This window comes from Rhodamnia argentea, chromosome 4 (assembly GCF_020921035.1).
Source record: "Rhodamnia argentea isolate NSW1041297 chromosome 4, ASM2092103v1, whole genome shotgun sequence".
In the NCBI taxonomy this organism is placed as follows: domain Eukaryota; kingdom Viridiplantae; phylum Streptophyta; class Magnoliopsida; order Myrtales; family Myrtaceae; genus Rhodamnia; species Rhodamnia argentea.
The window spans coordinates 3,724,455-3,750,263 of NC_063153.1; the positions used below are offsets into that span (position 1 = coordinate 3,724,455).

Consider the following 25,809-nt stretch of genomic DNA (forward strand, 5'->3'; position numbering starts at 1 on the left):
AATGCAAATGAGCAAAAACTTGCATTCATTTCATTCAGCGGAAAACCTTACAAATAGATCATCGGGGTGGGAACGTAAAGCCAAACTCAGCCCTAATGAGCATCACAAAGGAGTTTAACCGACTCTCCATACGGTTGATGCTCTGCTTACACCGATCGCTCCGAGAATCGAGATTCGCAAGCTTAAAGAGGAGGAGCTCACATTTCTCTTTAAGCCTGGCTATCTTGTTCTCATGATACTCGGCAGCAAGTTCCAGGTCATGGATCAGCATTCTCCCACGGGCTATATCCATGGTCAAACCGTCAAGCCTTTCTTCCAGCCATGTGCATTGGAATCTCAAAACAATATTGAGCGGATCGTGCTTGAAGATGGTGCGGGACATGGCCAAACGTTCCACCAAGTTCCCCCTCTCACGAATTAGCAACGAGACTTGTTCATTACCATAGTCAAGGGCTTTCTTATGATTGTCGGCTACAAGGCTGGCCAACACCAAGCTGTCCGACCGATCTTGATAGCGAGCTCTCACAAGATGGGCCAAGGTAACATCTTGATGAGCAAGATGGTAAGCCTCCGGGAAGTTAGTGAAGAGGGTAGGGAAGGTCCTGTATTCCTCTTCTAACTTGGTACCTTCAATAGAAATGATGTCCATATCCGTAAACATAAGACGGATTTCAACTTCGGCCTCCGGATGGTTGGCTATATAAGAGTAGCCCTGGCCCGGGAGATTATAAAGTTTCTCCCATTTGGCCAAAACTTCGGCCGAGAAGACGTGTGCGGGGAGGGAGGCCATTGTCTTTGAAGCGGCTGAAAAAAGAATGGATGCGAAAGAGTGATTAGAAGGTTGAAGATGAAGATATGAAAGTGTTAATCGTCTCGGCGTTAAATCCTAATTTAAAAAGCGAGAAAAGCCATAATAATAATTATTGTGGGGGCCAAGTTAATTATCTGGGCAAAACTACGGACATTTCGTTCGTGAATCACGGATCTACCATCTCGAGCCTCACTAATCCGAAAAAGTTGCGAAATGACTTAAGGGTCCTGCCATATTAAGAGAGGGACAAGCATACTGCAAAAAAGATTTGAGGGTCCCACCACGTTGAAAGGAAAAAAGAAGGCGAGAGCGGGAAAACACTAAATCCCGGGAGAAGCACCGGCTTGGTGGTTTTTATCCACGTTAAAAGGGAGGCTCTGGAACATACATGATTGCTCAAAAAAATTTAGAGAGTAAGCATACATCGGATAGTAGAGAATCCCGAGTGAACAAAAGGCGGTAAGAGCTATTTCAAACCAACATGTTTAAACGCTACCATCACTTACTGGAGGCGACCGACCTAGATATCCCCGAGAGCGAACTGCTGAGAGGCACTGAAAATTTCGAGGCCAAATCCAGCGCTGAAGCCGTAAAACCCAACCTCCTTGGCGATGAAGTTCAAGATCTCGATAGCAACAACAACAGCAGCAGTAGCCGTAGTCAACCCCTTAAAAGAAAACATCATTACGCTCGGAGGCAAATAGAAGAGCTCGAAGCTTACTTCAAGGAGTGCCCTTACCTAGACAAGGAACGAAGAAATGAATTGAGCATGAAGCTAGGAATAGAATCCTTGAAGGTCAAGTTTTGGTTTCAAAACAAGCGGTCCCGATTGAAAGTTCAACATGAAAGTCATGAACTTGCGTTTCTAAAGGAGGAAAATGAAAAGCTTCGAGCATAGAACAAGAGGTATAAGGATGCTCTTAACACCGCTGTTTGCCTTGCATGTAGCGGTCCCATCACCCTTGGTGACATGTTCCTCGATGAGCCACATTTGAGCGTTGAAAATGCTTATTTATCAACTCATCCACCGGAGCAAGTTCTCGCACAATCGGATTTTATTGGGAGTACATACCGGAAGATCGATCTTATGGAGGCAAAACCGATGCCCTTCGAGGGAAGAAACATGCATCACCACAACTGGTGTTTCCTTGATGACGAGCTTATTGTCACGGTTGGCCGGTTCAACGCTGATGGAACTCTAAATCAGTAACCTACATGAAGCTTGAGCTGTTAATTATGGGCCCTCAAAATATCGCTCTCTTGAGCACCATTGGCCAATCCCTACGAATTCTCAAGAAAAATAGGAACATGCATGAATGAATGTACTGTTTGTTACAAAGTCTCCACGTGGGACATTCAATTTTTTTACACCTAGAGTTGATCTAGGGGCAAAAACCAGTACTATCCATGAGTATTATCATGCTTAAATGCGTGAATTCCTTGTCGGATCTGACAACGCCAAAAAGAAAAGCATTGAAAGCCTTCACATAGGTGAATGCGAAAAGATTTGAGGAAAAAATAACCGCCTCGTTCGTAGGAGAAAACAAAAAGATTTGAGGAGAGAAATAATTGCCTCGTTCGTAGGGAAAGCGAAAAGATTTGAGGGCTACTCTATGTCAGAAAAGAAAGAAGATAACGGATCGAGTGAGAGGTAAGAGTTATTACGAAATAGGTTCAAGGCACTAAGAGCGAGAAGGAGAGAAAAAGCTACCCTCTTTCATAGAGAAAGCGAGAACCTATCTACGAGACTAACATATCGAAAAAAAAGTTTATAAAGAGCCCGAGGTCTCTATACACCTAGCGACCCCCGGAACCCGTCACGAAAGACCATCATCGCTTTTGTGATTTTCGGGCAATTTGTCTTTGCAAGTCCAAGAACATCTAAAGGTGGTTCTTTCACCTAGCCTTCCGCCTTAATATTCTCATCTTTTGAGACCACCACATACCACAGCCCAGTCCCTGGTCGAAATACCCATTCTCGGTCAGTAAACATATGGAGGATTTTAAAAGAAAAAAAAGTGTACGTTCGTTCCGGGCGCAAGTATGGGAAGTTTCCTATCCCGAGGATCTGCGAGTCATGGCCATTGATGGCAACCCCGTTTCCCTCTCGGTCCTCGTGGCTATACTGAGAAAATGCATGTACGGGGTTTCAGCTTACGCGAAAGCAACAGAAGCCTTAGAAGTGCTAAGGCGATATGATTTTGACATCGCCATCGCAGCCATGGTAGGGATCGACATGGATGGTCTCGCTCTCTTGAAGATCATTGATTCCGAGTTGGGCATACCGGTCATTGTAGCATCAGCAAGTGATGATCAACAGTTCATAACGAAGGCCATATTGCATGAGGCTCAAGACATCCTAGAGAAGCCGGTCCGTGTTCGAGTGCTCCAAAATATTTGGCAGCATATTATAAGGAAGCAATTATTCGAACAAAAGAACGATGGCCAAGCTAACGATGACGATTTTGTCGACAAGAAAGCAAGGTCCCTTTGGACCCCCGAGCTTCATTCTAAATTCATTGATGCGGTTCGACGGCTAGGAATCAATTCAGCACGACCAACGGCGATATTCGAAATAATGAAAGTAGATGGACTCGGTAGACGAAGTATCATGAATCACTTTCGAAGATCCGGAGAAAAACCGAAGAAGCACGAGGTAGCTTGGAACCAAGGCGACCGGAGCATGGTCGATTGGAAAATCAATACCGTGAAAACCTACGGAGTAAAAAATACTCGGCCACTTCGCAATATCAATCAAGAATACTGGCCGTACCAACCTTCCACCGGTGGTTCTAGCAGCAGACTAGTTGATCATCCCTACAAGTTCCCGGGCAACGGCGAAGGCTCAAGCTCAAGGAGCCAGATCGCTCATGGCGAAAACAAAGTGGGAAATCTATCGCCAGTATTAGCAAGTAACAATACCCAATTCGAGTATCAATTGCTCGAAAAATCAGAAGATTACTTTAATGATAAGCTTACCACCTTAATCGGCCGGTTCGGAATTGAAGGACCTCTAGAGTTGTGATCCGAGGCAAGTGATTATGGATCCTCAAACAACAATCGTTGGTGTATGATCCAAGATAAAATCGATCGATCATTGGAATGGCCAGCAAAAGAGGTGGAACCAATCTCGCATGAATACTCCTTTAATTCCATGTATAGTTCCCCTACGTGGGATATTTTTTACTTTCTAGGTGTCTAGAATTTATCTAGAGTTAAAGGGCGAATTTTCTCTTCTCTTATCAAATGCGTAAGTTCCTTGTTAAGCTAGGCCCGTAGCAAATTAATTTGTGGACGACGCTCCTGAACGGCGTAAAGAGAGGTTCTGAATAGCCTTACATGGGAGAATACGAATAAAAGACCAAGTAGGCTCGAAGATGGGTAACTCCGTATCGTTCCAATTGGCTTTCATGTCGCTTCAAACTCTAATTTAAATCTACTTCATTCTCGACAGGGGATTGCCAACTTCTTTGAGAACAATATAGCAAAAAGCAAACCACTTGTGGACGCCAACAATACCACAGCCTAGTGGTTGGGGGAATGATAATGGTCCGAGGCACTCCGGGAGATAACATCCTGCAAATCGACCCAATGCCAAAAGTCCAACCCTTGGCTCAAGCCAAATTTCGGGGGCAAGCCTAGATGCTTCCCACTCAAAATAACCCATCCTCACCGAAATTGGGGCAAACCCACGGCAAACCACGGCCTTAGAAAGGGAGTATATCTTCTTTAACCCATTCAACTTTGAAGATAATATTCTATTTTTTCTTATAGGGACATACAATCCGATCCGGATGAGCCGACCTTTTCAATTCAAAGTTCGTAAGAAATGCATACAAGGGTAAAGTGGTATCGTTTCAACTCTTTTGGAACAGGAGAACGTATATTGACGCTTTCCCTTTTGATTTTTACGGGGGTCACTGCCTTTCCAAATAAGGAAGTATCAATTCTCCTTAAAAATTAATGAAATGAGAAATTCTTGGAGCCTTTGACAATCTCATATGTCGAAGTAAACAATAAAGTTTTGCAAATCATTTGCACAAGCAGGGGCAAATCATTTGCACAAGTAGGGGCAAATCACGATCCATACTCCTAAGAATTTTCTTACGTGCTTGCGAATTCTGTTCACCAAAATAAAGAGTTGCTGCATTTTGTATGCCCGGAAATACTGATACATTACATGATTTATGCATGATTGTTCCTCGTATCTAATTTACCAACTATGAATAAGGAACATGAACTACATAAGAATATACAGAATGGGGCGGGACGGGATGATGAAATGCGATCCTTTTCCAAACACGTACCATTTTTTTAGGCGAGATGAGCGGTGGCTAAATTCCGTACTCCTTGAGGTAAAGAGTTTTCTCGCGAAAGGTACGACAACCGAAATGACGAAGGCGTTCATTTGTCTATCCTAAACACTACAGGTTATCCGTTGATTAACCCATTTGAGCGGAGGTTTCACTTCTACAACCCTGTCAAGAACCACCCCACATTGGGGCAAAACAGATGTAATTCCATTAGCATCACGAGGCAAATGGTTAGAAATTTTCTTGCTTGGACTAACATTAATCTTCGGGTGATTCTTTGCATTGTACTTGCGCTTTAATTCGAGTGCCTTAGGATGACGAAGAGCATTTCTTCCTATGTCCTACACATTTATATCCATTTGCACAACCCATTTGAGCCTGCAAATTCATTTATAAAAGCCCTTGTTGGTTATCATGGTTGTCCCAAAGCAAATATGGCCCATCTTTGAGTAGAAAGACTTGGAAAGTCGGATCAACAGAAAATATCCGAATGAACTCATCAAGATACTGAAAAATGCAGGTAGGAGTTAAAAAAAAAAGGAGCAAAGGTTGATTCTACAGAAAATTCTTGAGGCATTTAAAAAGCAAAGTGCCTACCAAAAATAAAGCCAATGCTCATTCAATTCATTGCTCATTTGTAGAATACATTTGAATTTGAATGCACAATTCTCTTGTACATTTCAAGAGGGGTTCCCATTAAGTGCCAAATTGCAAAATGCAATCCTCAGCTCCTACCATCCTCAAAACAATGGTGGCACTCGAAAAGGCCAAGATTGGTGACAAGATTGCAATGGGCACCAACATCAAGCCGCTCCTCATACATTTTCTGAGCCAAAACGAATCCTTTCTTTTCCAAGTCCCCAAATCATAACCTACGGTACAACCCTTCAAAAGTCTTTTTCGATTAGGGCACTTGAGTTAACGTAGAGTTCAATGATTTTAAGCATCGCTCGAAGAAGTTCGAGCAAAATTATTTCTCTCTCATTTTTGCGGGGTTCTTGACTTGTAAACCCGGAGCATATGACGAAGAAATTCATTTCAGCAGACTTAACTCAACTAGAGTCTCCTTTTTAAACCTTTGACCTAGCCCTCATTACGGTCCTAATCAAGACCTCTAGATCGGCTCGGTGGTATCAATTTCGAGATTACTCCGATCCTTGTCGAATGCGATGATCGTAAGATTGAGTGATTTTTCTTGAATCCTACAGACGGGATAAATAGCTTTTCTTGAGAGAGTGAGAAAGCCCTTTTGGACTGAAGTCCCCCCATTCAGCTCACATTTGAGGTATTCATAATGTGAGAACCTCCCTGGACAGAATTGGTAATGCAAACTTGATAGAATAGTTATGCATGAACCATAGTATGAGTGATTGCATTATACACATGTTATTTCTAATCATTGCAAGCTCGGCAGAAAAGTTTTGCATGAACTCATTGTTGAACATGTATGCACATGTTATCTCCGACATTCTATGATAGGTAATGCATTCCCGATGTTCGAGTTCCCTCCTAAGTTCTCAAAATTCATCCAAGGATTATTGAACGAGCAAGTTCTGGTGGCAAATGCCTACTAGGTACGATACGAGCGATTTGTTTCGTTCCTTGATTAAATCGTTCGGAGAACCCGGATAAGTTTTCCGAACCCCTTTTCCAATTAACAACTCTTCTGATGATAGTTGTTATGATTCAATTCGGGCAATATGCCCCTTTCGTACTTATCGATTCCATTCGATGGTGCTCCTATCAAATATTGTTCAATTCGGGCAATATGCCTCTTCCGTCAGGTCGTGAAGACATATGCACCGGCGATCTTAACATCCGATCAAATCATAACGACATAGCTCTTATGATTTTGGTCTCATATCACAAAGACATATGTACTAGTGATCTTGACATTTAGTCGGCTCATAATGACATAGCTCTTATGATTCTCGGCCCTTGTATCAAATCATGACGGCATAAGCACCCATGATTTTGATCCAAACCAAATCATAACGACGTAGCTCTTATGATTTTGGTTCCCCTTTGTCAAATTGTGAAGACATATGCACTGGCAATTTTGACATTTTATCAACTCACAACGACGTAGCTCTTGTGAACTTGATTTCACTTCTTTCGATTGACAACGACGTAGCTCTTGTGATCTCGAAGGACACACATATCTTGCACTGTCTCGCACTGAAAAGATCTGCGGTAACGGATAAGGCACCGATACCTTAAAATCCTTACATCTGCAAAAAGAAGCTTGGAAATTAAGAGAACCATTAGCTTATGAGATATTTGGTAAAACAGGTATTCTCGTATGCAATCTATATCCAGGTTTCTTTAACATGAAAAAAAGAGAAGTTTTGGCACATGTTATTTACAGTTTTGCATATCATGCATCACTTCATTACATAAAAAAAATGGGACTAAAACTCCCGCCAAAAAGTTCATCCATCATTTGCACTATCAAAATTTAGGGTTCAATTTTGTCTTTGAGCGAAACCTCTACGAGCCTCCACTCAAAGAGGGGCAACCGTTGACACCTAAATTTTGACTAATCTATTTTTTGCATAAAAATTAGAACTAATTTTAGTTCTAAATAAAATTCAACTCACATATTTATTTTTAGCGTACATTGCATTGGCATATAATTGGGCAAGCGGAACACTTAATTTAGCATGCGTCTAGACTAGACATGGGGTGAAAAATGTACCAAGAATATTTGGGCTTGAAAGAAATATTTTCTCAAGGACTGTATTGCAAATACTAGAACTTCAAGGACTGTATTGCAAATACTAGAACCTCAAGGACTGTATTGCAAATATCAAGAGAAGAGGAGATGATGAAGAGAAGATGCAGAAAGGAAGATGATGAAGAGAAGATAATAAAGAGAAGGTGAAGAAGAGAAGATGAAGATGAAAAAGAGAAGATGAAAATGGAAGATAAGGAAATGAAGATGAAGAAGAGAAGATGGAAATGGAAGATGGAGAAATGAAGATGAAGAAGAGAGGATGAAAATGGAAGATGGGGAAATGAAGATGAAGAATTTTGTCTATAAAAGAAGAAGAGTTCTTGAAGAGGAGGAGAATTTTAGTGATAGAGAATTTAGAGAGCTCTTGAGAGGAGTTTTAGAGAGAAAATTTGAAGAGAGTTTTGAGAGAGTATGAGAGTTTTGAAGCCCGGTGCTACTATTGCCAATTTCTGCATCGACCAACACAAGCCACAAGTTCATCCCCATCGTTCAAGATTGCCGCAGTAAAAGAAAGCTAAGTGATTTCCTAATTTCCTCTAAGTTCGGATACTGATTAGCCTAGATTTTCTACACTGATTTCTCTATGTTTTATGTTAAATAATAGTTGCATATCGACGATGAGACATCAATGGTACAAGAATAGAAGGAAAGCAAAAACGAAGAGAAGACCAACGCTTAGATTGCATCCGTGCTGATGATTAATTTGCCAAAGCGATTTCCTCCACTAAAGCTAAGTCCTCTTACTTTCTCTAGCTTGGTTCAAATTAATTGCACTCATTTTAGTCTTTGCTTAATTTGCAGAGCCTCATGGAATCATAGTAAGATGAGAAAGAAACATGAAGGAGAGATATAACCAAGAAACTTCTCGGTCTAACAAGCCACCGAATCGGTCCAATGGTTAAGACAAGCCCAGAGCATAAGTTTGGTGCAAGAGCTCAAACTGGGGAGTAATCTTAAACCTATTTAATCTCAATTTTATGTAATTTCTTTATTTTGAAAATACACAAAAACTAAAAAAAAGTCATAAGAAGAAAAAACCCAAAAATTGCATCTTTGATCTTCAAGTAGAATTCATCAAAATTGCCAAATTAGACTTTTTTTTTTTTTTTTATGAAAATGATACCGAAAAGGCGTTAGAGTAATCTAGCGTACCCAAGTCCCCGGACTCTTAATCTCTGGTTCGCAGGAATAAAATAGTTCTCCCGCTATTTTATTTAGGTTTCTAATCAACCTCCCAAAAATGATTAGTGGTGGCTCCAAAAAATGAAAAAATCTTTTGCAAGATAATCACGTGAACCATAAGTTGCGATTTGGTAGAGCTTGAACTAGGTTAATTAATCTAATTAATTAATCCGGTAATCCATTAACCTAAATATGGAAACTCGTGTTTTTTTTAGGTCGCGACAATGCATTCAATGACGAAGTCGTGTCTCGATTTGACTTGACAGAGTAGGAGCTGCTGCATTGTCTATTATCGTTGTTCCTCCTTTGGGCATGTTGAGAAGTCTTGGGCCTCTCTCATATCGAAAGCTAACTCAAAGTATGAGACTTTTCCTCACACTTACAAATCAACCGTCGGCTCCATCCACAACCGATGTGGGACGACCTCAACAATTTTCTCCTTCCACATCGAGTCTTAGGTCGGAGGAGCGACAACTCCTATTTCTCCCGTGTGACTATTGGATCCAGACTTGTTGGTAATCCGAGCTCTGATATTAGTGTTAGGATTGGCGAACAATCACAACAAAGTAAAACGAGCGAAAAAGAGAAAATTGAGACATGAGATTTTATCCCGATTCACCCTTAAACTAGAGCTACGTCCAGTATAGGATTTCACTACATCGGTACCTTGCAACTCTCATAACACTTCTCAATTGTTGAGATGCATGTGTGAGTTGATGTAGTGTTAACTCACTAGGTTAAGTTTTTGAATGAAGGTGGATTCAACTAGATATATTGACTGGCTCGGATTTGGGCTTCCTCTTGGTGATCTCCTCGGATGCAAGTATCGGGCTTCTGCCGTGCACTCCTAACAAATAATATCAGAGCCGATGATTGATTAGTGGCACACTCCCAATATGTATCGGTGTTTGATGAATATCTCAAGGAAAGAATTTGGCGTCTTCATGCATCACTAGGTCCTGGGGATCGGGCTAGTATATCCCGAGGTAATTATTTGGTGGGGTGGTGGACCTGGAGGGAATATCTGCACATAGGATGAAATTATTGTCCCGAGCTCTGTGCATAAGGGTTTTGAGAAAGTGGTCCTCCCCACGGATCTTGAGAATCCGTGTCCATCGAAGATTAACTTTGCTAACTCTGATGAAAAATTTCTAGAACTTCTTGGGTGGCTTCGCTTGTATGGCTCCGGTCTCATGAGATATCATCTCGTATCGATGGGCATATTTCTAGAGGAATAGTGCGATTTTCTTGGCATAGGATTTTCTAGAGTTCTCTGTATTCGTGGGGAATGGATGCAACACAACTTTGAAAGGTCTTGTAAACGGGGCCGATGAGCGTTGTGGTATAGCAACTCTAAGGCAGGCCTGGAGGGACGTTGATGAAGATTCAAGTTGAGATATGTTGGTGCAAAATGATACTTGAATTTACTTGAATTAAGGGAGAACAAACCTAACACTGCAGCTCACACGTGTGGAGGAGATTGTTGAGATGGACATGTGAGTTGATGCAGTATTGAGCAATTAATATATTCAAGTTGACCCATAACTCATTAGCTTATACTTTTGAGTGAATGTGGGTTCAACTGAATATATTGATGGGCTCGAACTTAGGCTCCCTCTTGGTGATTTTTTCAGGTGTAGGTATGAAACTTGTGTTGAGCGTTCGCAACAGGACGGTGCGATCATCTTCATTCTTCTTGCACTAGTTTGGTGAGAAGGCACCATACTTATATCTTGAAAACTTCTTTTCTCGGTTTGAGGTTACGTCTACAAGTTGCATGCCGTTGAGAATCACGATCAAACACGTGCCCACGTTTGTAAGAACTGCAGCCCAAACCAATGGGTACCCAGCAAAGGCTAATCCAAGGATCGCGCCCTTCAGAGATATAGAAATAAGGACGTTCTCGATGAGCTTCCTGAAGGTCCTCTTGGCGAGTTTAATTGCTTCTGGGATCTTTCTCATGTCGCTCGACATGAGAATCATGTGGCCTGTCTCCATTGCGAGGGCTGAACCAGAAAACCCCCATCGAGATGCCTACACTAGCTGTGGCTAATGCCGGAGCATCATTTACTCTGTTGCCAATCATTGCAGTTGGTCCATATTTCTTGAAGTCTTCTATGATTCTTGCCTTGTTTTCCGGCAAGAGTCCTGCATAAACAAGGTCGAGGACATAGTCAAGCTGCAAACAGAATTTCATTTTATAGTAAACTCTGCATTCTAGTGGCACAATAGTATGTAAGTATATCAAGGGAAGAAATGCAAACCAAGATACATTACATTTGGAGAAGCTGAATAGGAGGCGGTTTCGCTGGTAGAAAGTTAAGGAACCTCAGGAGGTTCGTGCTATGCTGAATCTGCAATTTCTATCTTAGGACACAATCTCTAATATCGGCACACCATTTTTCTTAGGAGAAAAAATGAAGAGAAACAGTTGAACTTGCCAAGTTTTGGTCTTTCCCTGCAGATTGTGTTCCAAGTTCTTTTGGACCAAAAAGATTCATTTGAGCTCGAAACTGTGATTGTTCTTATCAATATAACCTAACAAGAAGAGGACGAGCTCATGTGGAAGATCACTTCTATGATTCGGGAGTAACGTAACAAGAAGAGGGTGATAGAAAAAACCATGTTGAGAAAAGAATTTCATTTCTTTCTGTGCGTTATGTAACTTAGAGGGAGAGAGGGAGAACGACGTGATGATGGCGAGTGGGTGCACTGTTCTTCTGTCGTGTAAGTGTGTAATGGGAGGAGTCATTAGAGAGAAAACATAGCAGAGAAAAAGAAGGGAAAAAAAAAAAAGGAATAAAAGATGATGATTGAGGAGGAGGGTGAGAGACCATCGCCGAAATTTTTGTGTGGTCCCTCGGGAATCAATCTCCCCCGTAATCCATCCACTGTTATAAATAATAATCCTAAAATTTTTAAAAAGTTCAGTCATGTGACGCCCTAGAAATTCTTAATTCGTGATTTGCCCGAATTCAATAAAAGGAAGAATTATTATTGAATTCCAGTTGGTAAAATTTTGGATCGTAAGGAATTAAGAGACGAATTTTGGACGATTCCCGAAATATCGTTCGGTTTCGATTAGGTCTCGAAATCTCGGTCGTTGCGACTTAAGATTTTTAATCCTCCTCCGAAGCCATTTTTCGGACCGAACCTAGCCCGTGAAAATCCAAATTTTATCCTCGGTCCGTTGAGGCAAAAATCTGTTCGATCCTGAATTATTCAATTACCAATTTGCCCTCCAATAATGCACTAGAAGACAAGATATTTAAAATATCTTGTGGGCCCCACTTGCCATAAATTCTCCCAACCACGATCGACAATATCTACCGGCAGAACCAGGTATTGTCCCTTACTTACGGCGACGGCGACCGAAAGCCATGTATCCGGTACGACCGAAAGCCATGTATCCGGTATGACTGACATGCATTCCCGTAAGGAGCGTCGGTCCATCACAAGCTGCGATTGATATCCGACAATCTGTGAGATCCATACGACCGGCACGAGGTACAAATTGACGTGCATCTCACAAGTCGTGTGGTTCGATACGAGTGGCACGGTACGAACTTGTCGGGGATCTCATTACAATCCCATCATACGACCATTCGGGCACATCCAACAACCAATCGGTTTTCATCTTTACTTTTAGCCGAATGCTTATGCGGACATGGTCAAAGACTCGGCTTAAAGCCATTTTCATGCTAAAACATGCAATTTGATCCACACGTAGTCGTATGAATGCACATGTTTATAGACTAGACTTTGCAACTAACACCGGCGATTAACCCCCCAAACGGTCACCCGTAACACTTGACAATCGACAATACATTCAACCAAGCAATCAATACGAACGATTGATCAAACCAAAATCATTAGATTTAGTTATGAGTATTCAATCGGATTATGCATATTATGGCCCGTTTCATAACATTAAGTCGGTTTTAATCAATTCAATTTGATAATCTATCTTAAACTTGTTTCTAACCTATCGCTCGCTTACGATTAAGCATCGGCAATCATATAATCAATCAATCTATGACCAAATAGCCGGAGTTCCCTAGCTAACTAGACTAACTTAACTAATTAGGGTTATTTAGCTTAAACCAAGTTTCTAACCTAAACCGACCCCAATTAATCTACCTAAACACTCTAATAAACTAATTACCTATCCCCAAGCACAATTAGTGTTCTAACCAAGATTTAAGGGCTAAGTCACAATCTAACGATGGCGACGGCATTGACTAGCGTCGGCGGTAGCTCATGGCAAGGCATGGCTGCGGCGACCAAGGCACGGGCCGGCCGAGGTGGCGATGGAGGACGGGACAACCGACAGAGGGGTTCGGGGCTGCCGTGGGGGTGACGAGAGGCGGACGGCGAGGCGGAACAACAGGCGGAGGCACCGGAGTTGTGCCTAAGTAGAGGGCGAGGGGAGAAAGGTCGCGATGCTCGCGCTCCACGAGGCCGACAATGGCGACCACTAGGCTAGTTGGGGGAGGCGCGAAGGACCGGTACAGGTGGCGTGGCATTGAATGTGGAGGGACAGCCGGGGGCTAGGCGATTGCGGGCGAAGCGGTGGATGGAGGGGGTTATGGCGGCATGAGGACGGCTGGCGACCGGACGGCTCTTTAAGGTGGAGTGGCTATGGAGGAAATGGGGTGGTGGAGGTGGTGGTTGGCCTAAGAAAATAGAGGGGAAGGGATGGTGCCATCGGGTAGGCAGAAAGAGGGAAGGAGAGAGAGAAAAAAGGGGGGAGAAGTTGGAAGTTGACTTGATGGGAAGTGAAGTGATGGGTGGGTGGTGAAGTGATAGTTGGAAGAGTGACAAGACTTGTAGGGCCTACAAGATTTGAATTATTTTGGCTTTTGTGCAAGAATTCAAGGGCAAAATGGTCATTTAGTATTTTAGGACTGGTTGGACATTTGGTTCATCCAGTGGAGGTTATTTTGGTCTTTTCGCTACTCGAGCTTGGTCATGGTTAGGCTCGGACGCATGGTCCTCGAAGCTACTACGCGACGACTAAACTAATAAAGCCTAATCTATTCGACCAGGCGTCTTAGAAAATGTCTAACTATTGTCACTTAAATTCTCAAAATCCAATTTTATACAACAAACTGAAATTCACAGTTAGACCTAAAGCGATTCCAGTTATCTTATAGATGTCGAAATTTCAGGGCATCATAGCAATGGTTGCCCTCGCCGGTATATGGCGAAAGCAACCCTCGCCAAATCCAGCAAAGGCCGGCGAGGGTAGCCTGACACCGACCTTTGCCGGCCCAACTATCGAAGCCATTTGACGAGGAATTTCCATTTCACAATCTCATTCCCTCGAAATCCCATCAATGGTGGACTCACTAGCTCCATACCAATATTTAGACACGAAAAGGGAAAAAAGAGAAAAAAAATAAGAAGTCACCGATTTGAACATGAGCACAAATCCTTTTTCTCCACTCCACCTCGTCAACTAGGCCCCACCCGCGATCGCCAATCTCATACTACACAATCCTCCACGTGTTCATCTAGGCGAGCATCTATCACCCCGGTCTATCTCTTCCTCCTTCTCATTGTTGCATCCATGGAATGTTTTTCAAACGTCGCCTCTATTTCTTCTCTTTCCCTCTCAATGACTGCAGTACAACGCTGTATTAGCTCGAATCGTGACTACAATCCATGGCGTCCTCAATCGTGATTCCACTGCCTTCGTCATCCTTCGTCACCAGCAAGGTGAGTTTCGATGCCAGTGTCTTTCATCGTCACCGATAAGGTGAGGGGGCCCTCGCCCGATGCTGCTTAAATAAGGGTGGCCTGAGGCTGGTGATGGGATGAGGAAGGGAAGGGAGGGTAAAAAAAAGAAAAGGAAAGGAAAAAGAAAAAGAAAGAAAAGGAAAAAATAAAAATAGAAAAAGAAAAAATGATAAAAAAAGTAAAGGATGAAGATGCCCTTCGACTAGGCCCTTCTTTGAAACAATTTGAGTGCTTCATACCTTTATTTAAAATAAGGTTCACTTCAAACTTTCATTTGAGAAAACGAGGTTACTTCAGGCTATTAGTTGGAATTTTCCCTATAAATAAGGCTTAGTGGAGTCCATTCTTGTAACTAGAAAAAATCAACTAGCAAATCTCTTCTTCCTTTGTAATACTCACCAATTAATAAAATGTGTTCAATTTCTCTTGTGTTCCCTTGCCGACAATATTTTCCATAGACTAATCCTAGTTTCTTTACTCAATCTTTTCCCATAAACTAGCCTATAAATAAAAAACTAATAGTTCCAAGCCTTGTCCGATTGGTTTGGACGTTTGTCTTAACCACCCTCTACTAAAATTATCCATTCGAATTTTTCGAAACCACATCCCTAGCCGACATTGCTTTATCCTCATTTGCCATTCCCATTTTCAATGGGAATAACTACAATTATTGGAGCATCAAAATGACTATGTTTATTATTGACACCTAATTTTTGATCAAGTGTTTCTTAGTTTTATTTTGAAAAATTCGTAAAAATCCATAAAAAGTCAAAAAAATTGAAAAATCAAGTTTGGAAGCCTTGGCCAAGCATAAGGAACCGTTCTTGAACAAAAAATAATTTTTCATATTTTTTACATTTTTTAATATTTTCGAAAAATAGAAAAATAGAAGAAAATTCGAAAAAAATAATTCCCGTGGTCACAAAAATATAGAAAAATGTTTAATATTTTTATTTTAATTCCCTTCTCATATTGACCTCAAGAAAAATTAAAAATTGAATTCAATTTTAGGTGTTTCTTCACAACGCCGAGAGTTAAATTCGCCTAAAAAATACAATTTGAGTTTTTTTATTAGCAACTTTTGCACGTTTTGAGTCACAACATTCAATTATGGTCATCTGCAGTTCCAATTTGACCAATTTCACCCTCAATTGCATGAAATAGACAGATTGGGCAAAATACGCAATTATTTTTTGCAATTTAGTCCTTGGGATTTCTAATTTTTGAAATTACTTTTAATCTAGGGACTTTCATAACAAAATTGGACTATTTCCCAAGGTTTTCATATGTTCTGAATCGATTGACAGGGGTAATTTGATCCAATTTGACCATTTAGGCGCTCAATTGAACTTTTCCCCGATTTGCAATTTTAGAAAAATTTGGGGTTTTTATAGAAATTGATGGGAACTTTTGGGCAAAATCACATTTCTAGATAGTATTTGAGTCCCTGAATTCAATTTTGAGGTTTAATTGGAAAAATTCCCAACTGATTTGGATTAATTTCGAAAATTGCAAGTCCGAACCGGTTCGGATCGGTCCGATCGCCGGTTGGACCGGTCCAGAAATGTGTCGTCTTCCCCAGTCTCTCGCTCCATTTTTGCAGGTTTAAGAACTGAGTTTTGATGATCAAATTGAAGATCAATTCAGGCCCAATCGGATGGATTACTGTGGGCGTTTTGTTCCTTGAGCAAATGCGCGTCGATTGAGACCAACGGCACGGCCAATGGTTGCCGGAGGAGCAGTCAAAGCCTCGGCGCATGAAAAGTCAACATTCTTAAACCCGAGTGAAATTTGCTCTCACTCTTGCCCAACAGAGGGTCTAACGGACACGGACGGAATCCCAACCGATTCTGTCGCCGTCCGACGACCTAATGGTACGTGCGGGGCATGAAATTGGAGTCGGCGAAGCTTCCCCCCGACGCACCAAATTTCAAAAACTGGTATAAAAGGTCGAGAAGCTTAGCGAAGAGAGGGGAGGCTCATTTTGATCGCACGGATGAACAGAGAGAGAGAGAGAGAGAGAGAGAGAGAGCTCGTTCTCCCGCCGTGTGGTCGAGAGCTTGAGCTCGAACCGTGAGTAGTTCGTCCACTCAATCTAGATCAAATCGAAGCTCGCGATCAAGTCCAGAAGCTTCGCACAAGCTCCAGGAAGCGATCGCACTAGCTCAATCGATCTACAATCTCCAAAATAGGTGAGTCAACTTCTCGAGCCTCCATTCTGTGTATTCATGGCTTCACTCGATCACGAGCATAATTGTTGCAATTAGTGTGTGCGTTTTGATCCCCAAACATCACCGACCGTGATCGCATCTCCTTTTTGCATTGATTTTGCTCAAAACACCCGAGTCGAACCTCCAACTTGTCACGGTCCGGCCAAGCATCGGTCGGGCGTCTCTAGCCATTGCGAGCTCGGTCGGAGCTCGAGGTAAGTGTTCTGAACTCCCTATGATGTTCGTGTGTGACGAAATTGATCTATTATGCTCTATGTTATGTGATTGGGTTCTGAGATGTCGTTACGTGCGTGATCCGATACTCATGATTTAGCCATAAAATCGCTTGATTATGAGATATGTTAATCTAGAGGTTCGGACGAGTCGATTGGTACTGGTTTTGTGTCATTCCATTGAGATCTCATCGTTAGATCTCGCCGGAGAAATATCGACCGTTGGTTGCGTCGTCGTCGCGAGGAAGAAGACAAAGCGGAGGCGGCGGTCAGCAAGTCAACAGGCCGAGGTGTCGCGTTGTGGTTGGTCCAGGGTATCGCCCGGTCGGCATGTCCGTTAGATCGTTTTTAAACGACTAAGCGGATCAAACGGCTAGGATAAATCGAGTCTTTTAATTGTAGACCGTTCGATTAGATTTTTGAATTTTCGATTGTTAGATAGAAAATAAAAATGGAAACGGCACCGTTTAGGCTAGTGAGCGAGCGACGTCATTCAGAGTAGAGGTCAGATCCGGCGTCATTTAGGCTTTAGGAGGAATGAACGGTCTAGTTCGAGTCTAGGTTTAATCGTGGCCGTTCGTCCATTTCAGATGTGGCGTCGTTTTGGTCTAAGGTGAACGAACGGCTGAGATCAATTCTAGGTTCAATCCTGGCCATCCGTTTAATTTCTGTATTTTCGGATATTAGGAAAATAGTTTAAAAAATATATATATCTAGAAAATAGATACGGCGTCGTTTTAGGTCGCGCGGGTCCGAGTCGGGTCGGGGTCGGGTTGATCGGGCATTGACCAGGTTGACCCGATCCAAAAAAATTAATAAAAATTTCATAATTTTTTTTAAAAATCCAGAAAAATCAATAAAATTCATAAAAAAATCCAAAAATTCCCATATTTTCCCAAAAAATTTCCAAAAAATGTTTAGGTCGATTCGGGACTCTTATAGTCTGGATAAAAAAAAATTTGAAGTTCCAAGGGTTGATTTATGTCGATCCGGAAAATTATTAATTTTCGGAGAATAAATAAAAATTCCAAAAAAAAGAAGAAGAAAAATTCCAAAAAATTCCGAAAAATCACAAAAATTGGGAAATGGCCACATTCAATTGGTCAAACCCTATTTTGTGGTTTTTGGGTTCCGAACCTTCAAAATGACCATTTTACCCTTCCGGGCATTTTGCCCCAAAAATTTTTCGAACCATCTCGGAACTCGATTAGATCTTTCTCTGGGCCGATAGGGTCGTATTAAGCATGTAGTGCTCTTTTGGTTACTTGATTTGATTGTTATTATTTTGATTGCGCATTTTATTTTCTAATTGTGATGATAGGATAGTGAATTCCCGTCTGCATGATACCTTAGATTGTTAGAGCCTACCTCGCCATAAATTTCATCTGCATGAATTCCTAGGTTAGAAAACCACTCAACTTCGGCAACCGAAAGGGCGTCGATGTAAATCTCGGCGTAACCAAGTCCCCGGACCCACCCACTTCTCTGGTTTTCGTAGAATCGAACGGTTTGTCCCGATCGTTCAATAGGATTCCCGATCATACCCTTCAAAAATTGATCGGTGGCGACTCCATATACATGTACACCGTGCACATGTCACTCGACCACACTAAGGTCGACCCCGATATCTCGATTTCTATATCTTCTTCCTATCGCGATTCGAGTAATGGGTCTTGGGAGGGATCCGCGCGCCAAGATCCACCGCCAACTGGATCGAAATGCGGCTCGTTAACCCCGCTCGCTAACTTTCCCCGACGTGAACGCCATGATTCGACGATGGGTAAAAAGAGAGGGTTGCAACATTTATGATGTCCCAAGATTTATGGGACATCGTGTAGAAAGGTTATGAGGATCCTCGAGAAGGTATGCCTATTCCGAAGGATCAACTACAAAAGGATGCAAGGGCATTATGCGCTATTCAGCAAGCCCTCTCGGAAATGATTTTTTTCGAGAATGATTAGAGCAAATACGATGAAACAGGCTTCGGAGATTCTACGAGAAGAATTTCAGGGATCAAATAAGGTACGCACTTTTCGGCTTCAAACTCTAAGAAGAGATATTGAGAATTCTAAAATGAAAGAAATGAGACCGTTCAAGAATACTGTGAAAAACTAAAGGAACTAGTTAATCAAATGAAAGCCTATGGAGATGGAATCACAGATTAGAGAGTCGTAGAAAAAATAGTAGTGTTACTTACTGGAAAATACAATCCTATTATCACAACGATAGAAGCAACTAAGGACCTAACAACCCTATTAGTAAGTGAATTAATTGGCTCTTTAGAAGCACATGAGAATAGACTGATCGCACAAGAGGAAGATTTAGTTGAAAGTGCATTTCAGTCTAAAATAAACATACGGCCTCATCAATCTAAAAATGGTGGAAAGAGGTCATGGAAAAATAAAAAAGGAGGAGAAACTTCACAAAAGGAAAAATGTCCATCTTATGTTATTTGCAAGAAAGCTAATCATTTGGAGAAAGATTGCTAGTTTAGAAATAAACCACAATACCGCTTTTCTAAAAGATATGGTCACTTAGAAAAAAAAAATGTCACTTGAAAACAGATTCTCGAGTCAACTATGTTGAAGAAAATGAAAGAAAAGATAATACATTTTATGTAGGCCTAGTGGCAAATGATAAGAAAAATAACACATGGTACATTGACAGTGGGTATAGCAATCATATGACGGGGAATGAATCTATATTCACCGATATTGATACATAGTGAAAAACCAAATAAAATGGGGCAATGGCGTAATAGTTGACGTGAAAGGAGAAGGCACTATCTCCATTGAAACAATAAAGGCCCAAAATATATTCATGATGTATATCTAGTCTCGGGTCTTGCAAAAATCTCTTGAGTGTGGGCCAAATGATACAAAGTGGGTATTCTCTATACTTTAGAGGGGATGCCTGCATTATCTACGATAAACGTGGAAATATTATTGTCCCTGTTAAAATGGAGAATAGAAACTTTCCCATTCGATGGAACTATGTTAGAGACATGGTCATGAAAGCTGAACTTGATGAGTCATCGCTATGGCATCAAAGATTTGGCCACTTTAACTTTGCTGGGCTGAAATTTCTCCATTAGAAAAATATGAAGGGAGATTTCTCGGCCATATCAAAACTTTCAGATGTTTGTGAAGGTTGCCTTGGAAAACAACAAAGGCAATCCTTCCCATCCGGAAGTGCATGGAGAGCTAAAAAGCTGTTGGAACTAGTCCATGCGGACGTGTGTGGTCCAATGAGAACCCCCGAGCCAGTCGGAAAAGATATTTTCTTGATAAAGATTGGATGTTTTCTCTATTGTCGGGAAATTCAAGAACCATGTCGAGGGTCAAAGTGTCCATAGAATCAAAGTCCTAAGGAGCGACAAAGGCACATTGTACAATTCAAGTGAGTTCAACAACTTATGTTGACAATAGAAGGAGCACTGCTGGTTATGCATTCACTCTGGGCTCTAGAATATTCTCATGGGCATCCAAAAAACAAGACTTGCTGGGACAATCTGCTGCAGAAGCTGAATACGTTGTGGCTTCTACAACTACTAGTCAAGCAATATGGCTTCGGAGAATTTTAGAAGATATTAGAGAAGCACAAATAGAATCAACTCCAATAATTTGTGACAATAAGTCCATGATTGCTATGTCCAAGAATCCTGTCTTCCATGGAGGAACCAAATATTTTCGGCGTCAAATATCACTTCATACAAGAAATATAGAATAATGAAGAGATCGAGCTCAAATATTGTATGATCGAACATCAAGTTGTGGACATATCCACTAAAGCACTACCGCTAGCAAAATTCGAGGCGCAACAGAGTATACCGGAGTTTAACGAAATTGGATCAAAGAGGAGTGTTAAAGTAGTGATCCAGTTTCTAGAATTTTCAATATGGTTATTAGTTAGAAAAGTAAAAAAGAAACTACAAAAATACCTAGTTTTAGGTAGCAATGAAGGTGTAAAGAAAAGTATAGAGAGTACAAGCTAAATATTCAAGTCTCTAGAATTATGTGGAAAAGGAGGAAAGTAAAAAGATCTCTCTGACAAAAGTAGAGATTTTCCTTGAAGGGTCGGTGACGGACGCCTAAATATATGGCTTAGTAGAGTCCATTCTTGTAACTAGAAAAAATCAACTAGCAAATCTGTTCTTCCTTTGTAATACTCACCAACTAATAAAAAGTGTTCAATTTCCCTTGTGTTTCCTCGCCGACAATACTTTCCATATACTAATCCTAGTTTCTTTACCCAATTTTCCCCCCATAAACTAGCATATAAACCAAAAGCTAACACGGATCAATCAGCACGACAATTTTTCGCCGGCCAAAGTACACTACAATTGCCAAAACTTATGTATGGTGCTCACTTTAGTATCAAAACTTTCAAAACTATCACTAATTGCCAACTTTTTTTTAAAAATGATCACTTAAGTGCCAACTTTTTAACAAATTGATCACTTCAATGTTAACTTCGATTTGAGCCGACGTGGCTTCTCAGAAATCCAACGTGGCCTATTTTTTATTAATATTTGAGCTGACGTGGCTTGCCGGAGTTGGCATCGAAGTGAGTGTTTTTTAAAAAATTTGATACTTAAGTGATCATTTAAAAAAAAAATTAGCACTTAAGTGATCATTTTGAAAGTTTTGTCATTGAAATGAGGGTCGTACATAAGTTTTGGCACTTATAGTGTACTTAAACTGTTTTTCGCCCAAAAATCACTTTGAAATCTAAAAAGTGCTTGGTTATTATGGATTCTAACCAACTCAGTCGTCTTGTAAGTGAAGCAACTAAATGTTTAAACTCCGACGGTCGTCACCGTGCTTCAAATTTCAGGTCATTCACTTAAAAGAGATCCGTAACCTGGAATATAGCGCAGCAGTTCTCCAGAATTAGCATCCGGTATGGTTTTTTAATTTACTCTCCCTAAAAATGTAGGACATATCAATAAAAACAATATAGTATTTTGCACAGTTATCTATGAGGCCTTGCGGATGAGACTTCTTCTTCAGGGCATCCTGGACTACCTTAGCCATTCGGGCCACTGCTCTTGTCTTTAGCCAGGGCCGTGGTTCTCATGCTAATGTAGCCTGCAAAGAAAATCGTGATACAATGGAAATGTGAGTCAGTAATAGGAACACGCTTTGTTGCCGAAAAAGGAAAACAAGAGAGGCCATGTTTAAACACTAAACATTTAAGTTGATATCCCAGCTTTGTATATATTTTTTATTTAGGAAGACAGTTCCCTTCCTTAGTGGACTAATTAGATTGATTATGGAGAAAATCTCTCCATCAATTAGGCGATCAATTAGCCTTAGTGGATTGATTAGATGGATCTGTGGAGAAACTCTCTATCAACTAGGAGAAAATCTCTACAGCTCTTGTGTATGTATACCCATTCCGGGTCTTAACAATAATCATCTCATTACAGTTTATCACACAAACTGTCGAATTGATATCCTTGGCAATAGACATGATATCGCCCGTCAACATTTTTTCATCCGCTTCGCATTTCCCATCCACAACAATTCCATCCATCGGTATGGCTTCACTGGCCTTTACTGAAAGTACCGTGCTGATTTGCACATCGTTAACATCAACAGACTCTCCAATCTCGGCTATAACAGCTTTTCCTGGAGTCATGCTTGCCAATGATGACATGGTTGCCATAGCCTTGTCACAGAAAGAAATCAAATCTCGGGCAAGGATTTACCTAATCATCAGAATCATGTGTGGATCCCCATGGTGAAAGATAAAGAGGGAATAATCTGTTGCAAGCATGGAATGGTGCATTTCCAGGCTATCTTTTGGTCTGATCTTGCATGGTCTAGGCACAATTCACGATCTCTTTTTCCAAATTTCGTGAGGCAATATGCTTTCATGTAATGTCTTCCTGTATGAACCGGTTAAGACTATGGGAAACAGCGAACATTCTTGCCGTGCCTTCAGCCAAAATGTACAAATTACCACAGACCTTCTGAAACATGATGCAAATGCATGGATTTAGAGGGTGCTGGCTCTGGATAACCGGCATTCTTTCCTATTCTGTTACTGAAGAGACAATGGAATATCAAACCTTGTGACTACCCCTCAACTCGAGGCACTGAGCAATGGAAAACAGGGAGACTATGGAAGCAGCTTCCCAGTAATCTGGCAAGGCTAGTGTTCCTACCACTGCAAATTCAGCATTGCAACAAGATTACACAAATTTAATAAATTTTGCAAGATTATCTACTTATCACGTACATACAGATGTCAGATCAATGACCAAATCATTATGTGAGGAATCAACCCCGCCCATTTTTGTTATTCGACAGCCTGCTACTTAAGAATTTCTCAGATGGATGGATATCATAACTTCATTTGCTGGCCCAATCTTTTTCTTTCTGTATAGTTGGTACGAGTATCTGAGCCTAATTTTCCAATACTAGGCTAAGTCTAGCTCCCTATTTGGTCATAAGCAAACCCATATATTGAACTGGATTCTAATACATGAGGAGTGACTTGCTCATGCCTGATGCTGATCCTAAGAAATAAGAACATTTTTTCACTCCATAACTTAATGGTATGTCAATTGAAGTTATAACAATAGACGGGTCATTTGTAGTGTGCCTAATGTACATCGCGTCTTGTTAACATACCAATCCGTCAAATTTTCTTGTTCATTTCACATTGCATGATGATGGTTACTGCCCATGTCTTGACAGTGAGAAAGTTTGGTGACATCGAATCCTCGGCCACACTATGCGTTACAACCATTACATTGTTTACTTTGGCCCTTTACAGTGATCATTATTTCATGAAAAACTTGACCTTGAATAAAAGATCGACATGAGCTCGCATCCCATCTAGCTAAGAAGAGCAAATCGTTTGAAAAAGGTTGTCACCTGAAATCAGAACGAGAACATGAATACTCAGGGTGAGATTCTTGATGGATGCCCGCTCCTCCACGCAATTGGCGGAAGGCCAATGACAACAGCAGCTAGAGCCACCCATTTCAATGGCTGATACACATACTTAAGAAATGCCAAACTGAACAGCAACCCGCAAACGACCAGTGCCGGCGATGGCCATTTCGTCGCTGAATCAATCTCGCCCCGATGTCCAATGCTAGCTTCGAACCTCACCCTATTTAGAGCCTCAACTGCCATATTAAGTTCATAAAACCATCGAATACAACACCTAAACTGCAATTCCAGGACAAAGTAGGACTCAGCAAAACCAGCTGCGATCAATCATGTCCATACCGAGTTTGGACTGAGAAACAATTAGAGGGTCATGGAGGACGATGACTGGTTTTGTTGGGACGATGACCCATCTGTTGTTGACTCCGTCAAGTGCCTTCAGGATCTTCTTGACCAATGGAACTTCAGAGGCACAGCAAAGACGCAACACTTCCAAGTACTTTTTTTATGGACTGGATGACATTACTCTCTCTCTCTCTCTGGGCAAGAAAGATGGAGCAGAGGGTTGGGTGTGTATATGGGGTGACTATTGGTAGCATATTTGATCGTTTGGGTATCTGGCGGGGAAGGTATGATATTATGAAGCTTTAAAGTATAAGCTTAGTCTCTATAGCAAGGATGGATTATGAATAATTAAATACTAGATGGGACTTGGTGGCTGGTGGATTGGAATTCAACGGGCCTTCTCTCTCAGAAGTCAGTAGGCTATTCCCTGAGCAATGCACTTGTTAGGTTGTCATCCCTAGTGCTCAGGGCATGTCTTATTCTAAATAAAATTACAGATGAAACTTAAAACAAAAATTGCTGTAAAAGGAGCGTTGATGTAATGATAACCGGTCTTACTTTACGTACACTAGCAAGATGATCATGCGCTGCCCCGGTCCAAGACTAGTAGTGTCGCCCGAGTCTAAGATGAGTATTGATTCTAAATGCTGATTGTCAATCCACTTTGCATTGATTGAAACATCAAGTTAATTATTGGACATATCGAATATTGATCAGTATCGTCTGGGACTGCTCCACGGACGATCTTTTGGCGTTGATGTGCACAGTATTTAAAAAAAGTCGTGATTTTGCAGAAACCCCTAATTCGATTCTCTCTCTCTCTCTCTCTCTCTTCGAGCTGTTGTTGAGAGATTTTGAAACGGCACCTTTTGTGATTCTGAATTTTCTCGTCGGGAGGTGTCGTGGATTGCAATCCACAGCTTGAGCGTCATGGCTTCTCCGAGAACCCACCATACCGGCACATAGGCCGGTGCTCTCCACTTTCTTGTTCAAGAGATGGCAACGGTTCATCTTCCTCAATTGCCGCAGACTACTCACGTGACACCAGGGAAATTCGAAGTTTGTAAATTTGCCCAAATTCAATAAAAGGGAGAAAATTGAATTTTAGTAGGTACGAATTTCGGATCGCAAGGACGAAAGTGACGAACTTGGACGAGTCCCGAAATGTCATTTGATTTCGATTGGGTCTCGAAATCGTAGTCGCCGCGACTTAAGATTTTTAATCCTCGTACCTAGACTTTTTTTTTGGACCGAGCCTAGCCTATGAAAAGACCAAAATTAACCTTCGTCCAGTGCGCCAAAATTTCGTTCAGTCAAAAAATGCCAATCTA

General features: G+C 41.3%; 1 pseudogene; it reads right to left on the minus strand.

Annotated features, from left to right (window-relative positions):
• Window positions 1–10,979: 10,979 nt before the first annotated feature.
• LOC115756224 lies at window positions 10,980–25,489 on the minus strand (annotated as a pseudogene).
• Window positions 25,490–25,809: the final 320 nt, after the last annotated feature.